Source organism: Pteropus vampyrus, unplaced genomic scaffold, assembly GCF_000151845.1.
Source record: "Pteropus vampyrus isolate Shadow unplaced genomic scaffold, Pvam_2.0 Scaffold66, whole genome shotgun sequence".
NCBI lineage: Eukaryota > Metazoa > Chordata > Mammalia > Chiroptera > Pteropodidae > Pteropus > Pteropus vampyrus.
The window spans coordinates 7333071-7340880 of record NW_011888847.1 but is presented as its reverse complement, the minus strand read 5'-3'; the positions used below and the strand labels follow the sequence as shown (position 1 = coordinate 7340880).

At 34.5% G+C, this 7810-nt stretch overlaps 1 protein-coding gene and 1 pseudogene across 15 annotated transcripts in view; one reads left to right on the top strand and one right to left on the bottom strand.

Annotated features, from left to right (window-relative positions):
* SLC8A1 (solute carrier family 8 member A1) overlaps positions 1-7810 on the bottom strand; it is a 307964-nt gene that overhangs the window by 160525 nt on the left and 139629 nt on the right. The gene's annotated exons all lie outside the window — the stretch shown is intronic.
* On the top strand, positions 1102-1223 carry LOC111740636 (annotated as a pseudogene).

The window sequence follows — 7810 nt, the reverse complement described above, 5'->3', positions numbered from 1 at the left end:
GGTACAGGACATTTTGGTAGGTAGATGAACCTAGAAGAAGTCTTGCTTGAGCAAGTGTTAAGAGGTCTGGAATAGTGAATTTGGGACAATATAAGGGCATTTGCAGGGAATTTGAGGGAGAGAGAATTTTTTCCATGATTTGATCTCAAGTTTGTGAGCTAGACATTCAGCTCCACTGAATCAAGAGCTGCGTATCTTTCTTACTGTTGTGCCTTGATGGTGCCTGGATCATATTAAAATTTGACAAATAGCTGTTTAATAAATGAGGAACATAGCATAAAGGCAAAATATTACAGTTTTTTTAGAAGTTTTTTTTAAAATTTTTATTTTATTTATTTATTTTTAAACATTTTATTTATTTTCTCCCCTCCCCTCTGGTAACTACTAGTAGTTTTTCTGTGTTTTTATCTTAGTTTGGAACATAAGTGAAATAACATACTTATGGGCAAATCCTATATCTTCTATTTGACCCATTTGTGTAGCATCGATTCTCACCAAGTATAGAGATAACTTCAGATTATAAACTTATATTCTTTCCACAATGATTACTTCATCCCTTCCTGTAGATGACAAAGCCAAGATGATGAATTATCAAAGAAAAAACTTTGACAAAATCAGGGCCAGATTTGCAATAATGTATGTCTTGGGATAGCTTATTGCTTTCTCTTTACCCAGTTTAGCTGTCCTAGGAGTCTTTGCTGGAAGCTCAAAAATAAGAGAATTATAGCAAAGGGAAATTGGGTTTCTAAAAAACAACAGTTCCTATTTTGAAAGCCATAAAACAGAATATTTTAGTCTTTGAAGGTAATTTTATGTTTTAGTCATCAGGATTTGAAGGACCCTAAAGTTTCCATTACTAGGAATAAATTTTCCTCTTTTTCATAGATATTCTAAAGTAGTCTGTAATGGGTATCTTCCTACCTCCACCTTTGATATGCAGCAAGCGGTTAAAAAACAAAACAAAAATGTCTCAAGCAACTTGGTTAAACTCTAATTGACTTGCATGGAAACTTTGATACTTTTTCCATGATTTCTGCCTATTACAGAAATATATAACTGCTGGGCATATTTCCTAAAAATTCAATGTAAAAATTCAATGTAGTCTACAACCATGCCACCCTGAACAAGCCTGATCCTGTCTGATTTCAGAAGCTAAGCAGGGTCGGGCCTGATTAGTACTTGGATGGGAGACAACATAGGAGGAATACCAGGTGCTGTGGGCGTAAACAATAAAAAAAATAATAAATAAAAAATAAGGGATTATAAACTGACAAGGTCCTTGCAATCTGTGAGATCGACCAAGGGTTGCCTCCTCTAAAAAAAAAAAAAAAAAATTCAATGTAATATACAGCAGGCAAAGTTTATGTCAAGTAAACATCTGTGTTCTTATTATTAGAAAAGTTTTCTCAAACAAACTTGCCAGCCTACAATGTTGAAGCCACATGAAACAAACAGAAAGTGTGTCGAAAGCGTTAAATCAGTGTCTTCGAGAGTTTACGACTCCATGGCTTTACATAGGGTCTTCATATTCTGTTCAACAAAATTTTGAAAAACGAAAACAAAATCTATACATTATCAATTGGGAGGTAAGTTTCCCTGCTAAAATTCTAGACGTTGCCTGAATCCTGCACTGAAAGTCTCTTGATAAAACGCAGGGCTCCGCTGTCACAACATGACCCAGTCTCATTTGTAGATAAGTCACTGGGAGCAGGAGAGCGGGGTACATTTCTATAAATGGCATAACGAGGATTTGCATTTTGAAATGGCCTCCTGGTGACTGTCTCCATCACTCCACAACAGTACTGCTTCAAGTGCCTCTGAAAGAACCACATAACCTCAAGTATTTAAAGAATAACTTTCCCTGCCCTTCAAAAAGCTCTTTGTTATTTTATGTTAATGTATTTTATTATTGGATTTTTTCCATTATTGTAAAGTTTTCATTATATTTTCATAAAACAAGCTAAAATGAATTCGCTCTTAAGTTTTACTGTGAGGTTGATGTTACACTCAGTCACAGAAAGAGGTAAAGTAGCTTTACCTCTTTCACCACATATCAGGTAACTTTAGTTCTTACAAGCTGCAACTCGTTAGACACACCTGTACACCAACATAAAAATCTACTATCCAACTAACTTCTAGCACCGCATGATTAGCTGTATAATTATTTTATTTTTAGTCTTTAAATGTACAGGGTGAGTTAAATATAAACTACATAAAGAGTTTTAAATGTGAGATAGTGGAAAGAGATCAAGAAAAAAAAAGGAGGAAAAACTAAGCCATGAGATCAATATATGGTTTTCTCTTTCTATGACATATGTGTTCTCATCAGGGCAATGACAAGAAAATACATTTTTTTCAGGACTTTTTTGTCTAAGATGTAAACACATGCTAGAAGAGTCTTCAAATGGCTACTGATGACAAGACAACCTATTGATCCATCCTTTCTCTCATTTATTTTCCTCGCATAATAATGCAATGGCCTTTTGGAGGGTTTGGCAATAAAACTGCCAGGGAATTTCACGTGGGGCTCTGGGCTTTGTCTCCAGTGTCTGAGCTGGGTTTGGGGCCATGCTGCTGTGGAACAGCTGCTTCCAGAGACACTCCTCTAGAGACATCCATGATCACTTGCCATGACTTATATGATTATCCATCATGGGGACAACTCTAGCCCAAGAAAGCTCATTTCAGAATATAATATGGTGTGGATTGAAGACCTAATGGAGAGAAGTGTACCCAGGGGAGTGATTGTGATCTTTTAAATCAATAAAATCTTGGAAGCCTTCTGTAAACTGACTTAAGAAAAATAATAGTTCCCTTCTCAACACACCACTGTACTTTTTTATTTGTCTTTTGTTAAGTAATTCTGAGGAAAGGGCTGAACCAGGGGATTTTAGGCCTTAACAAGTGCCAACAGAAAATAAAAGAATGTTATATTATCTTGTCTATTATATTACCAAACTCAGTAATAAGAGCATCTATTCCTTCCTCTAGTGCAGTGGTCCCCAACCTTTGGCATCAGGGACCAGTGCTCCTATGAGAATCTAATGCCTGATGATCTGAAGTGGAGCAGAGGCGGTGATGCTAGTGTTGGGGAGTGGCTGCAAATATAGATGAAGCTTCACTCACTGGCCCACTTCTCACTCCTGCTGTGTGGCTTTGTTCCTAACAGGCCACAGACCGGCACCAGTCCACGGACCAGGGATTGGGGACTCCCACTCTAGTGGACTTTCAGGAAGGGCTGAGAGAATAGGCATTTAGAAATCATCCCCAACTGACTCTATGAGATCGTAAAAGATGTTAGAGGAGGGCCTGTGTAATTCTTCATCTTAATTCTGGGGTACTCTCCCCTATTCTGTTCCAGTGGCCTTCTTTCCTTTCTTTGAGATCATATTTCATTTTTTTTTGTCCCACAAAATGCTTGCACATGCTGCTTCTTCTGTTTGGAATGCTTTTTCTCTACTATCTATTTTTCTAAACGTTACTTGTACTTCAGGTTTTTATCTAAATTCTACTTCCTTAGCAAAGAATTCGCTTGGCCATCCAATCTAAATCAGGTCCCTCCTTTCAATCTTTTATTGAACGCTTTAATTTTTCAGCATTTTTTTTCACAATTTGCATTTACACTTTTGGTTTACCTCCTTTCTTATTTCTGTGTATTCAACTGGCATGAAAGCCTCTCAAAGGCAAGGGATATGTATGCTAACATGCAGTAGGAACTAAATAAATATTCGCCATATCAAAGAATTAAAAAAGAATAAGTGAATGAATGGAGTCTATGGAAAAAAAAAACTGACAGTCATATTGTGCATTTTAAATAAAGTCATACTGATATTACTGTGTTCAATTAAATAACTTTAGTCTATACTTGAAGTTTTAGAGTTTGTGCCAAATCAATAAAAGTTTGAATTATTCATATTTTAAATTCAGCATTTTCTCAATGGAACATGTTTTCTCAGTGAAATTTAAACACTTCTATCTTCTTAATTTCAGAGACTTTAGTATCTAGTTTTATAGGGCTTTGTAAGTATAAGAAAAATCATTGTATGATGCTAAGTGAAGGGCAGAGAAAGTAATTCTATAAAGCTTTTGACCTAGTTTCTCTCTGGTTTCTTCAAGGCAATTGAAAAGTCCTCAGTTGGGTACAATTTGTGGGTGGCTATTCCAGTGCTGTCCAGAGTCAGAGGCATATAGATGGAGTAGGTTTTACAGATGTATCTATGATACATTCACTTTCATAATTTTCTGTCATCAAAAAGAAAAAAAGCTAAACTCTGGATGATATTGAATCAGTTGTAAAAACAAGTTATCCAGATGATACTTTAGAAACAATATTGATTGGTGCAGAGTTCAAGGTGGTTTTGACTATTATATGGAGGTTTATGTGGCAGGGTTAGTAAGTTTTATGTATAGAAAGTGCTGGGATCAATAGAATCCATGACAGCCTGTTTAATGCTTTAAATAAAGTGCTAAAATGGTGAGAGAAACCAGCTAGAATTTGCTGCTCACTCCTCTCAAACTACAATGAAATATCTTTATGGTCAACATTCGTAAGGAGATTATTTATACATGCCATTTAAGCCAGCAATACTATTTCAAAGGGTTTACCTTAACTTTATTTCGCAAGTGCATAAAAATTCTTAATGTAGCATTTGTTAAAAAAAAAAAAAAACACTCCAGAAACAGTTTAAATGTCCATCAATATGGGATTTTTTTCTCCCTTGACATATATTGTTTGTTATCTACCAGAAATTGTTCTAAGCATTTTTCACATAATTACTCAGTTGATTTTCATAACGATAGCAATCTTCATTTATTGTCCCTATTTTAAATATGGGATAAAGAGATATTAAGTGGCCAATCTAGAGTTTGAATCCAAGCAAGAATTTTTAAAAATAAGGTAGACCTAAATTTACTGAAAAAACATCTAGAACCTATTTTTAGATTAAAGTCTAAAGAAAGCAAGTTGCATAATAACCAATATAGTTCTCATTAGATAGTACTATATATATGTATATCTATCTACATATGCATATAAATGCCTAGAAAAGTTCTAGAAGTATCTGTCAAAACCAATTAGCAGTTACCTCTCATTTGTAAGCAGAGGTTTAAAGTTTCAACTTTTACTTTTTTTAAACTTCTGAATTATTTTAATTTTATATTTTTAAATGGCAAAGAAATTACATATTTCTTGAGTTGTTAAAATGAAATTAAATGCAATCTCCATTCCCACCCCTGCCCTAAAAAGCAACAATTAAAAAGGTTTAACATCTACTGGTCAAATTTTTGTTTTCTAATGATGAAAAGATGTAATTAAAGAATTGAGTTTTTCATAGTCTATATTCATATGTACATATACTCTGTATGTAGCAAATATGCAGTCATGAACAGATGACTTCCATTAAAAAAAAAACACACACACACACACACAAAAAACAAGTTAGACTATGTTCAGAACTAGCCCCAAATTCTTTAGCATACAATGTATAAACGAGATAACAAAATTACTTAAATGATGAATTTAAAAGGACTATGTTGACTATAAAAATAATAATGGACATTGTAATGATTTGGTGTATACTATAGTTATTCTAAAAGGATTCAAGTCTTTTTTAAAAAAATCTATCTATAAACATGACTAAAGAAATTCTTTGTTCTGATATTCATTTTATTTACTTAGTGTTGGGCTATGAAATTCTTCTTTGTAATAAATTATAAAAAGCAGGGTTAGAAGTCCATCAAATTTTGATTACAGCAAAGAAACGTAGTACAAGAAACACCTGTGAATCATGACATATTCACAGTGAATTTTGATAAGACCTATACAGTAATAGTGTGATCAAAAGATTATGAATCTTATAAATTAAATTCTATTTAAAAAGCTGCTATTAACACAAGTACTCTCAGTCCTTCCACAAACAATCTACATTTAGAATACATTCTGTCTAGAGACATAGCTATCATCAAGGCTTTAAGGCACAATTCCTCTTTCCTGCTGCTTCTCCAACAGCTCACTCATGACAGCGGACGAAGAAGGAAGAGAGGAGGGTGTGCCTGAGCAAAGGAGGCTGTGAAGAGAGACAGGCTTTTTTAGTGTTCACATGCCATATTGAGCATTTGAGTATTGCCCTTAATGCCGGTAGAACTTGTTACTGCTCTTGGGCATTGGTTAGATAACCTAAAAATTTTCTCAGTTTTTGTAAACAAACAAACAAATAAATAAATAAATAAGCAGGCAAGCAAGCAAGCAAGCAAGCAACAGGCCTCAATCCACCATCCTTAATCCATTTAGTCAGATCTGATTTGCATTGTACATTAGTATGCCTTCCCTGGCAAGTGAAGGATATTAAAAGTGATTCCGGGAAAAAAAATATGCTAGAAATTGCTTCAGGTAATTTCCTTAACTAGGAGAGCTTAAGGGCAGAATGACTAGGTACCCAAATTTCTAGGAATAACATCACCTTGTTGGGAACGACCTGAAATATGCAGATGCTGCAGCTCAGCTCCTAAGAACTTCCAGTTGTTTAATGAGAGAGAGTAAAGATACCAGCCAAGCAATAGCAGTAAAATGATTTCTTTTTCATGAAGATGTTATGCCTCATTTAGGAGATCTATTACACTCTCGGTTAAAATGAGATTTGCTACTATCTATGGCTTTCAGAAACATATTCCTATGTTTTTCCTATTAACTACATGGGTAAGAAAAACTAGCTGGTGATCTCTTCCAGCTCTCCATTAACTGAGTGACTTTTGATAAATGGAAATTCGAAATTGCATCTGAATGCTAAACTGCATGTTTTCTACACACAAACGCATGCTAATGAACAGAAACACTAGGATTAGCTACTTTGTACTTAAAACATTCATCATTTGTTCTGCAAATATGTTGAAACAAAATACTGAATATAAAAGATTTATTATCTAATGCACAAAATTCGAAGTGTTGCTTTATGGTAAGCAGAAAAAGGTAAAAATCTGCCTCTCTACAAAATACCTTTAATAAATTAGGTAAGTAATGGAGAGCTGGGCAAAATCGACGTTACTAAAGCCAAAATTTTCATTTTTTCATTTGTAATAAACCCGTCCCTTAATATAAATTCAGAATATAATTTCCTAAATTCTACTTCTGATCTTTTTCTATTTCTCTTTTTACCAAATAAAATTAAAGACAAAACTCTGCTAAAAATATTCGATGGAAATAAAACAACTAAGTCATTTTAATTAATTGTATTTGTTGTTAGGCTAGACAACTCCATGAAGTCTTTATATTTATTCCTGTAATTTTCTTTATTTTTGACTCATTTTCCATCCTGTAGGAAATCTTTGTTAATACTGAAACTGTCATGTAATGTCTTTGCTCTACCTCGTTCTTTTATGCCACCATCAAGTTCATTTAATCACCCAGGATTTTTACCCAAGTAATCGACAAAGCATTGGACACTAAGGACTGACGGTTCTATGCTACGCCACTAGAGACTCCCTCTAGGCCAGGCTGACATCAAATATCACACTTTGCTATGGTCATTACTTAACAGTTGTATAATTCAGCCCTCTTTGACCTCATAAGTCTCCAACTTGGTCACGTGACTGTAATGAAAGTTTTTCTTAAATGTCTTGCTAAACTGAATATTCATGGTATTCTCCTTGCCTTACCATTAGGAACAATGTCAAGAGAAAGAAATGGAAAGTGATTCCTTGAGGGCAGACACTGTATCCTATCCATTCCTGAATTCCCAGTTTCAGACTCAGTGACTGCATGACATGTAAATATAGGTGCAATAATTGTTCATTGGGAGAGTCTCAGGGTTTTGAA